The sequence below is a fragment of the Monodon monoceros genome, unplaced genomic scaffold, assembly GCF_005190385.1.
Source record: "Monodon monoceros isolate NGI ecotype Baffin Bay Population unplaced genomic scaffold, NGI_Narwhal_1 Super_Scaffold_19, whole genome shotgun sequence".
Lineage (NCBI taxonomy): Eukaryota > Metazoa > Chordata > Mammalia > Artiodactyla > Monodontidae > Monodon > Monodon monoceros.
The window spans coordinates 61,715,457-61,736,596 of NW_021703775.1; the positions used below are offsets into that span (position 1 = coordinate 61,715,457).

Consider the following 21,140-nt stretch of genomic DNA (forward strand, 5'->3'; position numbering starts at 1 on the left):
CAAGGTCATGGGATTCACACAGATTTAGCAACTGGTCCAAAACCATACAATTATTATGGCCTTGAATCAGGACTCCATTATAAAATAAAGTTTTTTGGTTTCCCTTTTTCCCTTTTATTGCTCTCCCAAGTGGGGATATCATAAGGCTGTCATAATTTTGCTCCCTAATCTTGTGTGAAAGATGGCACTCCACACCATCTCAGAAGAAGGATATAAACCAGATTATCTGTCACAGAAGTAGTAGAAAAATGTTGGCATGACAGCTGTCCCATTTTATAGCACTGTCATGGGGAAAGTGGGATTAGAAACCACCTCTAAGAGATGCTTATACCGAAAGTATCCCTGTTGGAAACATACCATCATTTTATTTTACAGAGCAAGTCCTTGATGCCAGCTCCATATAAGGCTTAGAGAAATTGAGAGGTCATCATGATGTAAGACAGTTACCCACTGTGGATAGTTTAGGAGGTAAACGTGGCCATTGGGAATTCACTCATGAACTGTTTAAAGTCAATGTCGATTTTACTCTCAAAGTTTATTTGTTCAACTGGTAGTCATGGAGCACCTGACAATTGCTAGGCACTAGGCAAGGCATTGAGGCTGCCAAGATGAGCACATCATTGTCTTATCCCTGCCTTCAATGGGCTCATAGTCAACTTCAGAAGGCAAACACGAGAATGAATAGAAAAAAAAACTAAGGTCCATATGTGTGGCTGTATTAGTTCAGTGGTACCACTGAAGAGTGGCATCTGAATGAGTCTGTTCACCAGCTGTATAAATCAGGTGGAAACATACTCTTGTGCAAAAGGTACTACTCTTAGAGCATCAAAAGAAGGATTATTTCATGTGTCATAAAAATAACAGAAACACTGGGTCAATGCTGTCCCACTTCTGGAATGGGAATATTAAAGCTGTCTAGAACCAACTCTTACATCTCTTAACCAAGTCACCTTATTGGTAAGTCCTTTCCCGACCACCATAATTTAAAACAACACTCTCCCTCCAAGCCCACCTCCCAATTGGCATGCCCTACCTCTCTTACTGGATTTATTTTTCCACATAACACGTATCCCCACTTGACGTACTCTATATTTTACTTGTTTATTTACTTTTTAATCTTTCTAGCACTATGAACGTAAGCTCCATGAATGCAGGAATTTTTGTGTTAGTTCTCTGGTGTACTGCCCAACTGCTAAGATTTTTGTCTCTCATATAGAAGATACCCAAAAAAGAATTTGCTAAACTCATGAATGAGTGGATGGATGGATAAAGAAAGAATAAAATAAAAATGGTAAAAAGTTTGTCTTTGAATATGTATATATTTGTACGAGTGGATACTATAAAATTTTAAGGGATTGTTTTTTAGTTTGTTTTACTTATTTAAACTAGGTTTTAGTAAACATCACTGGGACAGAAGTTTTCTAGACTTTCTGCTAGCCTTCTAGATGTGATAGGATCTGCCTATACTCTATTCATAATAAGAACTTGGTACCTCTTCCAGGACATTTTGGGGCAGCGTTTCTCTGATTTCCTTAACGTAAATTCTGTCAATCCCAAGAAAAGTCAACAATGGACAATTGACAGGTTTGATTACCTTCCTGTATAAACAGGAAGGTTTTTTATCTTGTTAATTCTTGTTACTGAATAGTAAATGTATTACTTAGAACCAAACAACCTAGATTAACTAAACTAATTCTTAGGTCAAACCCAAAATTATTCAGCTAATTTGTTTGGGGAAGATACTGACTTTCCACAAGAGGTTAGAAATAACCTGGCACCAAAGACCTGTCACCATGTTTGGAGTTATATTTGTGATCTGTAAAGAAGCCAGTACCTGAGAGCCAAGTGGGCCTCTCCAGTTGCAATCTGTTTCTTCAATCAGTAGATGTGTCTGTGTCTCTGCTTAGCATTCTGTCATCTGAGATCTCATTTCATATGTGTGGATATTATTGTATCTACAACTGCTTTTTCAAAAGTAAAGCTTCTTTATTGCAAAGGCAATATACATTCATCATTTAAAATACGACAGTAATGAAAAAGGAAAGAAAAAAAATTTACCCATAATCTCATCATCCAAAGGACTCTTGTTAATACCATGACATGTTTCTTTTAGTTTTTCTGGCATAATTATTTTGCTGAGTTTCTTACATAATCTAAAATAGTTTAAAGAAACCCTTACCTACTGGTCTCACACAGGTAGATACCCAGGTCTGAAAGAATTTTAAGGGCAGTTATCATCACTGGAAAATGCACTGGGGACTCAGTCTGCTGAACTGGTTTACCCAACTCGAATAATGAGTACTTTGGAGAACCTGATAAAAGAACAGAAAGAAATCCCCAGAGTTAAATAATAGAAACACTGAATAATCCACATTGTTTTAAAGCATTTCCAAAACCCTTCAATTATAAGTGGTTTTTGTCTAAACGTCACCCACAAAATTAGTTAAGAAGAGAATACATTTGAAGTAGTTATTTGGTGCCATGATATTTTTAAGATCAAATTGTTTTTAAAACATTCAGCCTATTAAAAACGATGTGTGACCAAACCAAAATTTATACACATAGTGTAAAATACTATTTTAGTCCAAATATACTTCTATGGGTGGATTTCCAAACACTGACTTTGGAATGTTAATAAATCTCTAAAACAATTTGTTGTGGTGATCATCAAGCTCTGACTATAAATCACTCCTGACTGTCTCAACAAGAATGTCAATGTTATTTTAGTCCAGGTTGTTTAGTCTCTTGATGGCTTAGGAGTTGCTTTTGTGTTGATAGGTACGCTCTGGCTGCACTGAAAATTATTGCTCCTCAGCATAAACATTTTCTCACAAATCTGAAAAGGACGCAATAAGCCAAAATTTCCCCAGGGCTTGAATTATTTCTAAGAGAGAAGGTCTCACTTCAGAAGGGCAATAGAGTTCTGTTGGGTGTGATTTCCAAAGGCCATGATGTCTTCATGCAGCAAAAAAGACCATTAACGTGACTGGTGAAGACTCAAAAACATTGTGAGGTTGCCTAGGACAATAAGAACTATGCTTTCAATGTTAGAAATAGTGAAAAGGAGCCAATTCCATGCAACTATACACGAACAGATCTTAATTAGCATCCCAGGCTCTTGACTCAGAACATTTAGAAGTTTTTAAAAATTGGATTTCAACGTTAGATAGACAAATGGGGAGAATTTTACTACTTTGAGTAAAACGCCATTAACGCTACTTACTTTACTAGATTGTTTAAGAAGTTAGTGAGGTAACATAAATGTACCCACTGTCGATCCTGCAAAACACTGGGTGCTCGGGAAGGTGTCTCCCTTTGTCCACACTTCCTCTTCTCTTCCAGTATTTAAAGGCTTTTAAGTTGAGGACTTAAGGTGAAGCAGAAGATCAACATTTAGAAGTGACAGAAAGAGAAATGTTAGTTTAGAGAAGGGGGAAGGAAATAGGAGAAAAAATACTGTGACACTAGGGCATCTAGTAGTGGGGCAGGCGGCCTCATCAGCAGTGGAATCCCATTCCCGAAAGTGCTCAAGCCAAAGTAAGGCAATGACTGTCAGAGATGTTGTAGACTAAATTCCCAGGCAGTGTCTAGGAAACACACCAAAATAACAGCGAAGTTTGCTCCTGGCTCTAGGATTGCAAAATGTATAAGGTGAAATATTATATCTATTCAAGAAATAGTTTTGAAATTATAATGGCCATATTAGAACTTCCAAAGATAGTCTTGTCTATAGCACTATCTCTATTGTAAGAAAAAACAAACAAAAACTCTTGAATACTTTTCCCTCCTAATGGCAGATATTGTCTTTAGAGATAAAAAACCATGTGTATGTTCTTACACTCATATGACCTTCATATGGAGACATGGGGTTTCTCCAAATGCCTAAATCCTTTGATAAAATGAGTGGTAATTATTACAAACCTTTACACTTTAAGGATTAACAACAAGGGTGTCATAGCATTTGTTATTCTGGCAACACTCAAGCTTAATCTTCCTTTCTTACCACAGACATGAGATTTTAAAAGTGCTGTCATTATATTCTCTGACACTCCACAGGAGAATCAAGATTATTGAGTTCAGTAAGAGAAATGACAAAACTATGAAAGACAGTTAATTTATTTGACAAATACTTACTGAGGATCTATTAGACACCAGATACCAAGCAAGCTACTAGAGTGACTGGTAGAGGAAGTTGCAGACAAGCAAAGAGAAGGATAAATTGGTGAGCAGGACAAACACAATTCTTGCTCTTATACTCCAGCAAAGAATAAAACAAGTAATTACCATAAAGTATCCTGTGAAGGTGCAGGGCACTAATACAGTCTAGGAGCCAGAGGAGTTTTAGCTAGGCCAAGTGTGGGTGGGAAAATGGTGATCAAGAAAAGTTAAAAGACATTTAGAATGACTGAAGTATTGAATGAGACAAGAGATGAGACCAAAAGGTCGGTAGGAATAGCTCATAAACAGTATTGTAAGCTATATTAAGGAGTATGGACTTTATCTGAAGGGCAATGAGAAACCATTGTTTAAAAGGTGAGTAGGAGAATGGCATGATCATATTTGGATTTTTTAAAGATCCTTCCATCTGCAGTATGGAGGAGAGATTAGTAAAGACCTACACTGATGATGGGGAAGTCAGCTGGTGGTCAATTATAACCATCCATGAAAGAGAAACCAATGTGTGGAAATGGAGATGGAGAGAAGTGGTTGGTCACAGAATATATTTTGAAGATAGGTCCGATGAGATTTGTTGATCTATTGGCTATGGGGAATCAGCAGAAAGGAGGAATCAGGGATCATTTGCAGATTTCCAGCTAGACATTTGGTTGGGTTATGGAGCCATTTCCCTGAGACTGAGAAATTGAGGGATGGGGGTGGGGGTAGTTAAGTTCATGGAGGGGGCAGCAAAGGATGAATTCACTTTGGGATGTGTTTAGTTAGAGATGTCTGAGACCTCTTAAGGGGAATGTTGAGCTAGCTTCTGGATATCTGTTACATGATCATGTTTAAGTGCTAAGAATCAGTGGAAAGGGAAATTTAAGGGGCAGGAGAAAGAGAATTTATATAACAAGGTCTCTGGGAGGACAGGAGTGATAGACCATGCACAGGTGGAGGGATTTACCTTGGATAAAGCTGAGGGTCACCTCTTTCAATGTGACAGCATGAAAGAGGAAAAAAATGGGTATAGATACAGGTATAGTCATCCTTTTGATAGCAGGAAGTCAAGGAGGTTCCTGTCTGGTGACTTCTATTTACTCTAAAAAGAAGGAGATAAGGTCGTCCACTGGAAGGTCTGATGGAAACAGATCTGAGATTTATCCAGAGGAGAAAATAAACAAAAGATGCTGTGAAGAGCAGAAGAAAGAAACCAGAAGTATTGGAGTTATTTCCATCCAGAGCAGAAGGCTGATGTTTCTCTTCTTCTGGAGTTTGTTTTGAGAGGAAGTTTAGTGTTCCTTGTTCCTATGGTGACATCACTCATTTGTGTCATGTTTCTGAAATTATTTAAGGTAACTTTTCTGGAACAAGTCACATGGCAAGTTTCTCCTGTATGGACCAGGCAGTTCTGAGTTTCTGTTGTTAGACTCTAGTCGTATAAGTTTCTGTAAGTATGAACCTCAGAGCTGAAGCATGGTTGGCATTTTCTAGGTGACTTCCAAATAAGGGCATGAGTCCCTGCTCCAGTCTCACTTAGCTTTGCTTGAAACGTGGAAGAAGATACTATTGGAACGGAAATTATAATAAAGAAATAATTTACCTCCCATCCTTTGACTTGCTCCAGAATATTTCATTCTGGCAACTTCAACCTCAGCCACTATTCCCATGTTCTCTACCCTCCCAGCCAATATTTCTGTATCTCTGCCTCACCATGCACAGTCTCCAATGCCCTCATTATCTGTTACTTTTTAAAAGGTCATAAATCACAAGATACATTACTGTTGTTCACTCTTCATGCATTCTTTGGGTACTTCTACACTGGTCTTGTTTTAATCTTCTTTCTCATTTCTTTCAACTTCACCTCTCAGTTCTTTGAATTTATCTTCCTACTTTATTTCCTTCAATCAGTTACTTTTCCTAGAGTGCTCTGTCATAGTCTCATTGCCAGCACTATCAAGGTTGATTCTATCACAAAGCAACTGGGATAGTATGAACTTAAAAAATGAGCCCAGTGCTTACAGCAAAGTTAAAACATTCTAAATGGGCCATAATGGTGACCCATAGAAGAAAGTATACCACATTTATGGATAGTGGAGCAATATCCCTGAAGTTTATTTAAGGCTGACAGGAGGGAATAGCCATGCATAATACTGAATTTCTCAAATCTAAAAGTAATTTTTTCATTCTTGCCTTAGATGGGTGTAATTAATGTAACCATGAGGTTTTTCTGGGTTTTAAATTGTTAGCTCTTGTTGTTTATTAATTTTTCCCTACGAAAAGCTTTTACTAAATTAATGGAGCATTAATAATCAACATTGTCCTGGATTTTAGAAAACAATAATTTCTACAAATATTACTTGTTGGTGGCATATAATGTGATACACATGATGTTGGGAAAATTACCTATATTATGTTTAAATCTTATAACACCCTGAAAGCTAAGTGCTAGTCTCACCATTTCATACAGGAGGAAATCGAGGCCTAGAGAGGTTAAATTATTTGTCCATATCATATAACCATGTAAGTTGCAAAGCTAGGCCCATCTGACTCCAAAAATTTATATTTTTTTCCACTACCCAGACAAATGTTAGCTGTTGTTAAGGCTGCCTATTAGATCAATTTCTAGGCATTGTCTAGAACAAATGTTTACTATTCCCTTTGCTTAGCTTCTAGGCATTCTATCACTGGCCCTATTGTCTGCAGATGAATAACCATCATTAGTACAGCAAGCCTGACAATTCAGGGACTAACTGGTACCAGACACTGAACAGAAGTCAATAACCAGCTCAGAGCGCATCTCATAAGGCCTCATTGCATTTTTTGGTAACAAGTAACAAGGTTAAACTGCATTTTATTTATTTTTTTCTTGGTTAACAGTATTTAGTATTGGCAACCAAACTAACACATTTACAGCCACCTGACATGAGTTGAATGAGAAATTAAAGTCTTGAAGAAGCTCTAGTGATAAATACAATGGAATTCTAAAGTCCAGGCAAGGAGGTGTTTCCCTGGCATTTGGCTGTAGCCGAACATGGAAGAGAACCGACATATACACATATGAGGCATTTGCAATCAGATGGTTTCCAGATGGACACATTCAACCACACGGAAGGGTTATGGCTACTACGGCAACTCCAGTGTTCAAATTGTAAATAATATCCCCCAAATAAGGCCCATAACTAGGAAAGGCTTAGCTCAGAAGTTAACATTTTAAACTTTGGGAAAATAGATTTGTTTGTTTTTTTTAAGATCAATATTTTCTTCTCCTGAAGATGCCAATATTATATTCATAACAGCCCTGTTTGTGGCACTAATACTTTGGAGGACCTGGCTCCAAACGCCTTGAAATAAAGTCACATTCCCTTATCATCTGTTCATTTACTTCCGAGTGAGTTTGATGATGATGGTGATGGTGATGGTGATGGTGATGATGAGGAAGGAGAAGGAGGAAGTCATCTTACTGAGTGCTCCTATCTAGTCACTGTGCTGAGCACTGTACCCAATGAACTTTGGAAGGCTAGGCCCCACCCCAGAAATCCAGCGATAAATAAAATGCAGCTAAACTTTGCTATTTAATTGTTACCAAAAAAAAAAAAAATGCAAGGAGGCTTTGTGAGATGAGCTCTGAGCTAGTTATTGACTTCCATTTAGTACTTAGTATCAGCACTAGCACCCTCATGCCTATGTGCCCACCATGAGCAGGAGGGCATTCTCAGTACTTGGCATGGGTTAAGTAAAACTTGGGATCCTCCCACTGGGGCCAGATGACAATCTCAGGGGACAGAATATACACAAAGGAGGCTCCAAGAGAATGAAGACACTACACAGAAAACCTCTAAGAAGCAGGAGAATGTGAACAGAAGACACAGCCTGGAGGACAAAATCTCTCGCTCACATATCACCACTTGGAGCTGGGAGTGGAAGCTGCCTGTCTCTGAAGATACCAAGAAAGGATTTTTTTTTTTTTTTTTTTTTGCGGTACGCGGGCCTCTCACTGTTGTGGCCCCTCCCGTTGCGGAGCACAGGCTCCGGATGCGCAGGCTCAGCGGCCATGGCTCACGGGCCCAGCCGCTCCGCGGCACGTGGGATCCTCCCGGACCGGGGCACGAACCCGTGTCCTCTGCATCGGCAGGCGGACTCTCAACCACTGCGCCACCAGGGAAACCCCCAAGAAAGGATTTTAAAACCTGAGTTCTAAGTTGCTACACAGGAATGCAGCAAGAAGCAGTAACATAATGAAAGATTGTTTTCAAAATTATCTCCAAGCTCTCAGAGAAATGCGTTTGTTTGATTGAGCTAAAAGGCCAATGATTATTGAATACCTATTAAATGTTCAGCACTGTGTTATGAGCTGAAGACGTAAAGAGCTATTCACAAGGACCCAAATCCCTGTGTGGGAGACACATTATAAACTGGTTATTATAAAACAACGAACCTGTTAAGTCCAGTGTCAGAGACACATGCCCAAGATGTTGTAGGAGCATAGGAATTGGACCAAATTCAACCAAACAGATCTAGGAAGATGTCCTCAAAGAGGAGACACCTGAGAGTGTTAAGTTTCATGGGTCACAGAACTAAAACAAAAAATACCAGCTAAATTCACTTGTGTCAGACAGCAAAGTGGCTAGAAATATCTGAGCATGATTTTAGAATTGGACATAGGATAGATATTACCAACCTGCTATCAAAACTTATCATCACGTAAAAAAAGAATAAGAACACACATAAGACAATATTAGAATAAGAGCTGGTGAGAGTAAAATGATTGGGATTGGGTAGGTATGCGTTGAGTTCTGAACTGTTTTTGGCTTTAAAAAAAAAGCATAAGTAAATGAACGCACCACAAAAAGATAGGGACTGTACAATGCTTTATTATCACCATCATTATTATTTATTTTATCTAATTTTACTACTGACACTGATAGGCTTTAAAAACTAGATTTCTTATGCCATTTTGATGCCAATTTCTTTATACATAGATACAGACCTACTTGAAGATGTAATAGTAATTTCTCCTTATCCAGTGAAACCGTACAGTGTTATCATCTAAGTGAAAACATTTTGCTCTTGTTCAGAAACTAGTATGTTTATAGCATTCTTTTTTGGTATAGTAAATTCTTAGTTTGAAATTACTTCTGAATCAAGGATTTGGAGCTACACTTTTTATTGGAACCAATTAAAAGTAAAATATAGTAACCCCCCCAGAATGCTTTTTAAATTATTTCTGTATTCTCAATTAAATTTACACAGCTTGAAGCCCATAATTAGAAGGTGCCACTTAATGACTCTGTCATTCTCTTTTATTTCAGATTTTTCTCCTACAGCAAACATTTCTTCCTTTCTCTAAAAGAAAAACAAATCTCAAGAGATGGTGATATCTCTCTTCCTCCCATCTAGGACATTAACTAATTTCACCTTACTTTCTCTAAGGTTCACTCTCATCGTCCCTAACACGAGAGAAATAAGATTACTCTGCCTTCCACATCAGAACAACAACAAAAAAACTTCACTTGAAAAGGTTTTAAGGGCATTTAACACAACAAAAAAAAGGAAGCCCTAAAATTACGAAATGTCCCAAACTATATTTGAAAAGTCATTATTCAGAATTTAGAATATATTTCCCCATTAGGACAATATTATAAATGGATTACTAGTAGATTTACACACGGAGGACAAGGAGGTTGGTGGAGACTTGTCAAAAATACCGAAAAGAACTTTTGGAATTCCCAAGAAGTTCAGAGGTTGACAGCACTGGTTCCCTATATGCCAAATTACCCTTCAGAAATTGTGTAACTCCTAGAAACATGAAACTAATGGGTATTTTTAGATCTAGAGAGGCGAAGGAGGAGAAAGAAAGATAGAGGGAGAGGAAAATAGCTTTTCACAAAGTCACTGTTAAAGAGTTAGAGGGGGCAAAGAAATGGGAACAAGGATTTTGTTGGCACAGTTGTAAAACAAGGGAGGAACTGATGAACTGGAACTAAATTGTTAGCAGCTTAAAGTAAACAGGAGGTGTCTTTCCTGGCCTCAAGCAAAAACAAAGAATGCAAGCTCTCCACTGGCCATCTCTCCTGTCTTCCCATTCTTCACAGCCAAGTAGAATTGGCTTATTTCATCCCCTCTTCGGACCACCAAAATCAATTCTCCCTCCACTCCGCACCCACACACCTCTCCAAAAAGACTCTGGTAGAGGTCACTGCATTTTGTCAGAAGTTAGATTAAGCCTCAGCAGCCATGTGTTACCTCTTCACCACACCCTGCCTAAAATTCTCCCCTTGGATCGTTTTCCTGGCATATTCTCTTCCCTCATTTTCCTCCTGTGCCTCAGGTCACACGTTTCCAGTCTGATATGCAGACCTTTCTCCTACTGCTGAGGGCTCGCAGGTCTCTACGCCTTTTCCTTTTGCTTCAGACTCTCCATGTAAACTCATCCACAACCACAGATTCAACCACCACCTCTGTGTTGGACTCCAGCTGTGTGGTGTGCTGTAGAGGACAGAGTGGGCTCTGGAGAGAGGCATGTTTGAGCTCTGCTCTTTACTAATGAGTGACTTTGGATGAGTTTTACTTAGCTTTTGGGTAAGTTTTCATATCTTACCATCATGCATTGCTAGTGGAAATGTAAAATGAGACGGCCACTTTGGGAAACAGTTTGGCTGTTCCTCAAATCTTAAACATAGAGTTACCATATGGTCAAGCAAATTCACTCCTAGGTATATACCCAAGAGAATTGAAAACTTATGTCCACAAAAAACTTGTATGCAAATATTCATAGCATTGATATTCATAATAGCCCAAAAGTAGAAACAACCCAAATGTCCATGAACTGATCAATGGAAAAACAAAATGAGGTATATCTATACAATGGAATATTATTTAGCCATAGAAAGAAACGAAGTACTGACACATGTTTTGATAAGGATAAACCTTCTAAAAGTTATGCTAAGAAAGTCAGACACAAAAGGCCATACACTGTAAATTCCATTTATATGAAATGTCCAGAATAGGTAAATCCAATAGGTAGAGACAGAAAGTAAACTAGCAGTTGCCAGGGGCTGAGGGAAAGGAGGAATAGGGAGTGACTGCAAAAAGAGTTCAGGTTTCTTTTTGGGGGTGATGAAAATGTTCTGGAATTGGGTTGTGATAGTTGTACAACCTTGTGAATATACTCAAAATCACTGAACTATACACTTTTAAAATGTAGATTCTAATGGTATGTGAGTTATACCAATTAATTTTTAATTAATTAAAAAATATGCCCTCTTCATTTTCCTAAACTACTACATCTCCTATATTTCCTTCCTTGATTTATGGCTCAACCTTTCTCCCAATATTCCATGCCAGAAACTTGGGACTCACCCTAGATTTTCTGGTGCCTTCTTTCATCATCCCTCCATGTCCAAGTCTGATTATCTGTCCGTGGACAGTTTCTCATATACCTCCACTTCTTTTCCTCTCCGCTGCCACTCCTGGGTTTAAGCTGTCGTTACCTTTCCCCTGGTCCACTGCAATGCTTAGTTGTCAGGCTTCCAGATTGACTCTTACCTCCTGTTTATCTCTCCTCTCTATTGGTGCCAAATCAATCTTTCCAAATTATCAGATTGATCACATAACTTCCCTATCCAAAATTCTTCCACCATCCCCTATCAACTCAATCTAAAGTCTTTGCTTGGCGTACAAAGACTTTCATGAATGACCCTCACTCTCTCCACCCATACCCTCACTCTTCTTTCTTCACCCTCGCTTTACCTTTTGCTGTAAAATGAACTTCTTTTTTATAGTGCCCATGTGATAGGGCCTGAATGTTTGAGTCCCCCCATATTCATATGTTGAAACCCTAATCCCCAATGTGATGTTATTTGGAGATGGGGTCTTTGGGAGGTAATTAACTCATGAAGGTGGTTTGTTTTTTAAGCCACCCAGTCTATGATACTGTTGTTATAGAAGGCTGAACTAAGACATCATGCTTTGCACATATTCTTTCTTTTTTTTTAGAATGCCTCTCCTCCCCCAGGTATGTCTGCATGGCAATCACATACTCACTTCTCAAATGCCTACTTGAATTCTTCTCCTCCCTCCCAATTCTTCCAGGCAGACTTTTGCACTCAACGTATTGACTTCCTTTAGGCTTTGTATGATTTATGTTACTGAATGGTTCTGTCTCCCCAGTAGTTTCTTAAGAACTAGACCCCGTCTCTTGTCTTTCTAGCCCCCAACACCGAAGTATGTCTGTTATCTTTATATGGTTATCTTTCTCTGCCATCTTATTCTTCCAACATGGTCTTCAAACTTGTTTCTTCTCCAATTTTCATCTTTAACCTTATTCTTGTCTCAAACTTTTTCTTTTGATTATTGAATGAATTTACTTCTTTTATATTAACATGTCCATAATGGAATTTCAAGACATGCCTCCAGATTTGTAGTAGCACAGATTTATGTTAGAGAGAATAAAAATACACCAAATACTTCTTCCAGTCATTTTCTCATCTATTTAATAAATACTTATTTCTGTGTCAGACAGTGCAATTAACACCATGGCAGAGGCACAAGTATATATCAGGTACAGATTTTGATCTCAGAGACCTTAGGGTCTAAAGAGGCGACACACATGAACAGAAATTATGACACAGGGCATTATGAAAGAGTCATGAGAGAAGTAAAAACAAGTTATGACTCACAGAATTGAGCTGTGCCTTGAAGCATGAGTGAGGTTGCACTGAGCAGAGAAAAGAACACTGAAAAGGAAATGTTGCAAAGAAAATGACACTGAAAAAAGCAGATAGGTGTGGAAAAGCAGGAATGCCAACAGAATGGTGAGGTCTTAAAACTGGACTTAAAGTACCTATGTGTTTATTTACTTACTCAACAAACATAGAGAGAGAGGGAGAGAGACTACCATGTTCTAAAGATCAGAACTAAAAGCCTCTGGTGGGATGAATTGGGAGACTGGGACTGACATATATACACTACTCTGTGTAAAATGGATAACTAATGAGAACCTACTGTATAGCACAGGGAACGCTACTCAATGCTTTGTGGTGACCAAAACGGGAACAAAATCTTAAAAAGAGTGGATATATGTATATGTATGACTGATTCACTATGCAAGAAATTAACCAACATTGTAAAGCAACCATACTCCCATAAAAATTAATTAAAAAGGCCTCTGTGATGGTCTATGTGACATAATCCAATGTAGCCTTTCCTGTGGGGGGGGGTCTGTGTAGGCTTCACACATTTTACTAATTTAATAATTTCTGAGTATAGCTTAATGGTTAAGAGCCTGGATTCTAGAGCCAGACAATTGGGATCTAATTCAACTCTTGTGCTTTCTAGCTGTGTGCCCTTTGGCAAACTCTGTCTCTGTATCTTTCTCTATGTGGTAGGATAATAGCAGTATCTCTGTTGGAGGGTTGTTATGAGAATTAAATGGGTTAATACAATTAAAGTGCTTATTCACTGGCACATAGTATATTCTCATAAATGTTAGCTACTTTTATTATTTTCCTGGCAAGTAACCAAAAACTGCCTTCAACTTATGGGATAAAATGATTCCTATAGGCTTCCCTGGTGGCGCAGTGGTTGAGAGTCCGCCTGCCGATGCAGGGGACACGGGTTCATGCCCCGGCCCGGGAAGATCCCACGTGCCGCGGAGCGGCTGGGCCCGTGAGCCATGGCCGCTGAGCCTGCGCGTCCGGAGCCTGCGCTCCGCAACGGGAGAGGCCACAATAGTGAGAGGCCCGCGTACCGCAAAAAAAAAAAAAAAAAAATGATTCCTATATATGTCATCTCTCTCAAACTCATAAGTCACATATATCTTACCTATATATACACATTTTGCAAGAGAGAGAGTGATAAGGAGAGAGAAAGGAAGGAAAGAAAGAAGGGAGGGAAGGAAGGAGGGGAGGAGGGAGAGAAGAAGGAAGGAAGAAAGAAAAAGAGAAAGGGAGAGAGAGAAAGAAAAAAAAGGGGAAAGGAAGCATAGGCCAGAAATTTGAGTAATGAAATGAGAACTAGTTTAAATTCCATTTCTACCAACTGTGGCTTAGTCCCCAAAATTTTTTAAATGAAGATTCTGTAATCAGCTACCTACTCTAATGTTCATTATTTTGGAAGGATAGACCTAGTTGTCTCTAGACATACAGCCCATTTTATTGTCAGTTACAGTCTATTTTTTTAAAGAAATATTTATCAAGCACATAAGATATGTACTTAAGGGGATACAAAGACACATACATGCCCCCAAAGAGACCAGGAGACTTCAGTAAATACATATAGAAATGCCAGCAGTATCTCGTGTGTACCAATGAGTCATGAATGGGATCCCAGTCCTGACACTGCATTCATTCCTCTGCAGAATGGAAATAAATGTCAGCTTAATAATATCCTCAAAAACAATTCTTGAGAGTGGGTATTACACAAAAACATTTCCACCAGAAGTTTTGCTGATGGATCTACTTGTCACAAGAAAGATGTTGAAGAGTTGAAATAGTAAGTGAAACCGAGCTGTGTGCTAAAATTAGAACAAGAACCTCATCGGCTTCTGTGGTAATTTGTGGGGATTTCACAAGTCTACATGTTCACACAGTTTTATACCCTTGCCAATCTTTATCTCACCACAATATCTTATCTTCAGTGACTTCTTTTCAACAATTGCTTCTAATTTCTAGTCCAGGAGATTGGACATGTATTTATTTATTTACCTTAGACCCTCTTTAACTATTAATCACATAAAACTTGAAGGTATTCACCAAGAACTTGGTAAAAAGATACTTCCTCACTACTAAATGCAACACAAATTAGTTATGGCATTTTAAAAGCAGAAAAATACAAAAGAAAATGTTTAAATCAATCATTAACTTACCACTCCATAATAATGTAGTAAAACTTGGTTTGGGAGATAAAGGCAAAAACCCACCATAAAAACATCAATGACTAGCAAAAAGTACTGGAATATCTGAAGCAGTATCTCACTGAAAAATCAAAGAATGCTCAAGACCAAAATATAGTACCTTCATGCATCTAAAGTAATGTGAAGAGAGTCCAGGTTTTGTAAAAGTGTTTCTGTTTTTCAGTAATTATAGGTTCTTTCCTAAAATCTAATTTTGATTTTGGATAAGGAGTTTTTAATTCAATAATGTGTTGTCTATAAAGTGCCAAACATCTGTTTTATAATGTATCCAAACCTCCATCTCTTCATTATAATATGGAACAACCTGAGTCTTTCCAATGAGTTTTTTGGGGTTTTTTTTATTGAGAACCATATTCACACCAAGGTGACTGAACAGATGTCATGCTTGACATCAGCAACATCCCACATAGATATGCTTGTGGGTCTTAACACAAAACCATGATTTCTGTAATAACCCAAGGACTCTAGCTCTGATGTTATAGCAATTAGATATGAAAGTATAGTGGCTGTATACACATTATAAACATTGTTCTCAAATGCCCTTCTCTTTTGCATTTTTCCCTTTATCTGAGAAAGCCTACTTAAAGACATACAAATAATAAACCACAAGTGTTAGCTTTTTCTCCAAAGTGAAGATGGTGTATGTTACCAAGTTCTTCCTCACTCAGCATTAGCAGGTTATAAAATAGTGGCCTCCTAAACAGAGATCTAACTCATAGATGTACTTTTTTGTTAGGCTCACACAGGATTGGCTCTCACAAAAGTTGCAAAAATGTACAAACCCAGACTTCCACTTAAAACAATCCAGTTTTCTAGATTCTTGTGGAAACATCAGATCTACCGGCTTTAGGGCTGCATTCCCACGAGGCAACATGTGTTTGGAACTGAGTAGCAACAGCCTCCCAGTTCCCCAAATTCTCCACTACCCTCTATTGTCTCCCCAATCTGAGGCCAAGTGTCATGGCCATTTATCATCCCACTATGTGCCTTTTCTTTTTTAGTACATTTAAGAGGAAAGTGAGATATCACTTGTCCCAAAGATAATTCTTTTTATCCCTAATCCACGTCACTTATTCTGGAATCTTCTTGGCCCTGCAAACATTTGCCTTTGCAAACCCCTACCTCAGGCCCACCAGGCTGCCCCCTGACATCACAGATGCTAAGGAGGACTTTTCACAATGTTCCTATTTTTGGATTAGACAAGGAAGAGTCACAAGCCCACTACTATGCCTTCTGGCCTATTTCCATTAAAAAAGTAGGTTCAAACTGCAAGACAAACCCTTGCCCAAGCAAGAAAGTAAGTTTGGGGATTTCTATAACATTTGTCAAGGCTGGTCAGGCTAATAAATTCTTATTAATTTCCACTTATAATATGCTTAAAATGTCCAGATGACCTCCAACTTTTGCAATTTCCACAGATTTCTATGTTTTTCTTTTACAGAAAAGTTCTTGGGGAATTCTGTGGTGGTCCAGTGGTTAGCACTCCATGCTTCCACTGCAGGGGGCCCTGGCTCCATCCCTGGTCGGGGAACTAAGATCCTGCAAGTTGCACAGCACAGCCAAAAAAAAAAAAAAAAGAAAGAAAAGAAAAAAGCAAAGTTCTCATAATCAACAAAACAGATGTTCACTAACGATTACCAAAGAGCATGGGACTTGGTGCCAGTGCCCTCTCAACACTTTACTTTGTAGATTCTGGAAAGATTATGGGAAAATAGAATGTATACTGGGATAGCTATACAAAAAATATGTACCTACTCATGCTTAGAGGCAAATACATTTTCAGATTCCTCACACTACAGTAAGTATCTAGTTTCACTCTCTCCCACTTCCTCTCTCTGCTGCTTTGGATTTGTTGACTACAATTAGTGACAGCTTATTCCTCCCTGTCAGATTCAAGTAACTCAGAGGTACTATGGACTTCTCAGGATAATTTCCTGTGGATAATTCCCAAGATCATTTCCAGCACTTAGACAATGAGTCACTTGGATGACTAGGGACTATACAAGTTGAGCTGGTATTCTTCCTTTGTTGTTGTTTACGATTCTAAAGAAAGAAACCAGCAATCAGGGGAGGGTTATTTACTAGTCAGTGCAGCTGCAAGGATTAGCCTCTAAACACCTGATTTCATCATTTTGCTCATTCAAGTCTTCTGATGGAGCTTTTTTTTGTCTATTCAGAGAAACTCTGTAGTTCTAATAGAAAAACAGCTTGTGGTACAGGAGAGACAGAGAGATGTTTTTCCACTTTTCAAGGGGACCTTTTGTTTATCTGGTTAACAGCCTCACTTTATAAAGGGGAAGCCCAGGACCAAAAAGATAACATAATTTGCCCAAGTTTAAACAGTGAGTTAATGGGAGAAAGGAAAATATGCCATCACAGTAGAGCTTCCAAAGAATCCAGGCTCATACTGGGTGGGGTCCCTGGGACATAAAAAGTGCATGTTTCAGAGGCTGATTTTGAACTAATGCATCTGCTTAAGAAAGTGTGAGTTTTCTGATACGAAGCAGCTCTTTTGCCATTTAGATATGGAGAAATGAATCAGCATTGATGATGTGGAATTTCTGTTCACCGGTCTGATTTCAAGGGAATTTGACTCTCTGATTTTGCAAAAACTATTCCAACCTAATCATCTCCCTTCGTCAAAATAATTTTTGTATTCAGGCGTCTAAAATGATAACGGAGGTTTTAAATCCCTGGTTGGTGGATGCTGGGCATCAGAAGCAGTTCTGGGTACCTCTGAGATGAGTAAAGATGTGTAGTGAAGATGAAATGAGAAGGTAGAACCTTGGAACTCAAAATTCATCTTGGCACATCTGGCTCTCTGGCTCTGATGCTTGGATCCTAAACCCTGTCCAGTCAATTACTCTTATCACGTGGAACCCCACATATTTTCTTGGTTACCTTTGGTCACTCAAACTTTGACTCCTCTTTTTAAGTCTTCTAGAAAAGAGCTGCACATGCTCCACTCCCCCAGTCTAAACTCGCTTCTTCAACACCGCTACGGGCTTTGAGACTCTGTTCCTGCTCTCCCAGGTTGGGGACCAAATAGTCTACGAATTGCAGCTCTCATTGTCCTTGTCCTCAAATTCCATTCACATCAGACAGCAGCAGCTTTTTCAAGAGGGATAATGATGGAGCAAATACTTCCCACATTCCCAGCAATTTGTTTTTGGCTCAGGTGGCTCCAATCTTAACTCCGGGGGAAAGGATTTCTCTACTTTACAAAAAGGGATTTTTGTATTCAGGAGGAACCTGCCTCTTATTAAATATTTGAAAGAAATTCAAGGAGGCTTCTGGGCTCAGATGGACAAACTGCCCAGTGGAATGAAGGAGAACCTATAGAAAATGTCCAAGCCCAACATAGGAGCACATCATCCTTCTGCATGGCCTTCATACTTTGCTTTGTAGTGTGGACTCATGAAGCCCAGGGCAGACAGAGAGCCAGGCCTGGTGCTGCCAGCTGATCTTGTCCCTGTGCTTCCAGGCTCCCACACACCCCTCAGGGCAGTTCTCCCACACGCAGAGTTTGCTCACTGGGGAGCCCCTTCCCCAGCTCCACTCCTTCATGAATCAGTGACCATAAACATAGCTACTTTGAGGGGAAGAGCAGTTTCTAGGATAGAGACTTGTATTAGTTTGCTCCTACTGCTATGACAAGATATCACAGACTGGGTGGCTTAATATAAATTTCTCATAGTTCTAGAAGCTAGGAAGTTCAAGATCAAGGTGCTGCCAATTCAGTACCTGGTGAGACTCCCTTCCTGGCTTTCAGCCTTCTTGCTGTGTCCTCACGTGGTGGAGAGCAAGAGCTCTGGTGTCTCTTCCTATAAGGGCACAGCCCTATTGGATTAGGCCCCCATGCCTAAGGATTCATTTGACCTTAATCACCTCCTTAATAGGCCCTATCTCCAAATACAGTTACATTGAGAGTTAAAGCTTTAACATATGAATTTGGGAGCACACAATTCAGTCCACACCAAGGCTTTTAACCAAGAATCAGAGATTTGTAAAACCCCTGACATCATATGCAGAATTTTGGTTTTGTGCCCATGAGCTTCTTTCTGGAGAGAGGGTCTCAAAGGGGCCTGTGATCAATAAAAGTTAAAGAACCACTGCCCAAACACACAGAGAATGAGTGCCCTAGAGGATTTCAGAAGACACAGGAAAATCCGTATTCCCTGAGGTTGCACCATCTGATGTCATTTTTTTTATATCTTAAAACAGATAAAGTTGCCTAATGCAGAAGGAGAGGAAACACAACATTATTCCCTGATTCTCACCACCGGCTTTTTAGAGTCACAAAAATTTGAGATACAGAAATTTTCACGCCCTCCCAAGAGTCCATGAGCCACCTTAGACTTAATATCCAATTAAAAAACATAAGGTTTCCTTTTTGCAGAGGCATCTATGCCCCTGTCAAGGTCTAGAAATACTACCCCTACTCCTCCCTGTGAAGTTGCTTCCTTCATACCACTTCGTTCACCTCCCTTACCCTTCAGTACCTTGGTCAGACGCCATCAGCCAGGGAAGTGGGGGGTAGGCGCTGTTCTGTGTGGTCCACCAGCTTCATAAGACACTTCCCACAGCGCAGGGCAGCTGAGAGGAGTGCTCTGAGGCTGCATCGACAATGATATAATTCTAGCCACTCCACAAAAACACTGTCAAATGGTGTCCTTTCAAATAGGGCGTATAACGATTTAGACTGACGACATTTTGTTGGCTCACAAACCACAGGAGTTCAGACATTAGTGCAGTGCAGTTCTCAGACTAAAGAAATTGATAGTATGTGTAATCTCTGCACCATCTCAAATGGGACTTTGTGCGTGTTTAATGTCTTTCTTCAAAGGAGATTAAAGGGCAATAATCTAACTTTGCCCTATAAAATAATTCTGGAAAAGAGAATTAATAGTATTATCTCTATGTTATAACTAAATGGAAATTAAAGGAATTTAGTAAATATTCAATTGGTTAATCTATCCATCAATCAACAGGCATTTACTAAATAACTTGTTTTTTTTTCTTTTTTTCCCCCTCTGGGTGATGTTTAAATGCTACCTTTTAATATAATTAAAAATATAATTCTAACAGCAAAGGACCTGACTCTTACCTTCTCAGGAAAAAAAAAAAAAAAAAAAGAGTCTGTTTTATGTTCAGTATCCCAATCCCGAGTCCTTTATTGTTTCAACAGATATCAACTGAGCACATACCTCTACCTTCCAGACATTATGCCAGGGCCAGGGTATCCAGTGGTGAATAAAACAGATCAGGTCCCTGTCCAGTGGACTGTACAATTTACCGAGGGAAACCAACATCAAACAAATAGACAGACAAGTTGGCATATCATTACAAATTTTTATAAAAGCTATGAATGAAAATCCAAACCAGATGGTAAGCTAGAGAATAAGAGGGATTATTCTAGGTGAGTGATAAGTAAAGATCTCTTTGAAAAGATAATACTTAAGCCAAGAGCCAAAACTCGGAGATTAATTTAGAGAAAGATGTGAGGGAAAGAAAGGCTTGAGAAACTGGCTGGATCATAATTACATTTGCCAAGTTGGAGAAGGTTGACTGGATGGAGAGAGTGGGTATACTGGAAGAAATCCAATGCTTAAGATGCCTTAATGTTAACACGCCTGTGAAACTCCTGTGTGCAGGTCTCAAGAAGCTATTATTTATACAAATACGGAGCTCCAAGAAAAGTTCTGAGATAGAACTTAAAATTCGGAGTTAACCCCCTGTGAATAGCATTTAAAGCCATAAGAATGGTTCAGATTCCTTAGGAAGAAAGTATAAAGAGAAAGGACGAAAGAGTCCAGGCTTAAGCCTCAGGCATTCCAACATCTAAAGGTCAGAGAGAAGAGGCAAAGCAGCAAAGCATCTTAAGGAGCAGTTGTCAGAGGGGTAGAAGGAAAACTTAAATCATTTTGTGCCATGAGGCCAAGAGAAGAACACATTCGTGGAAGTTAAAACAATCAACTATGTTGAATGCTACTGAGAGGTCAAATAGGAGAAGGATGGAAAACTATCTGCTTTAAAATTTTTGCTACAAGGAGATCACTGGTAACCCCGA

At 39.1% G+C, this 21,140-nt stretch overlaps 1 protein-coding gene across 4 annotated transcripts in view; it reads right to left on the reverse strand.

The window, feature by feature from the left end:
• Window positions 1-21,140, reverse strand: part of RASGRP3 (RAS guanyl releasing protein 3) — a 104,101-nt gene that overhangs the window by 41,810 nt on the left and 41,151 nt on the right. For 3 of the 4 annotated variants that reach the window (XM_029231844.1, XM_029231845.1, XM_029231843.1), the window contains exon 2: window positions 2,180-2,312. The gene's annotated coding sequence lies outside the window, so the exon portion shown is untranslated. Of the gene's footprint in view, window positions 1-2,179; window positions 2,313-21,140 lie in introns of those variants that run through there. The other variant, XM_029231847.1, reaches the window with a different exon arrangement.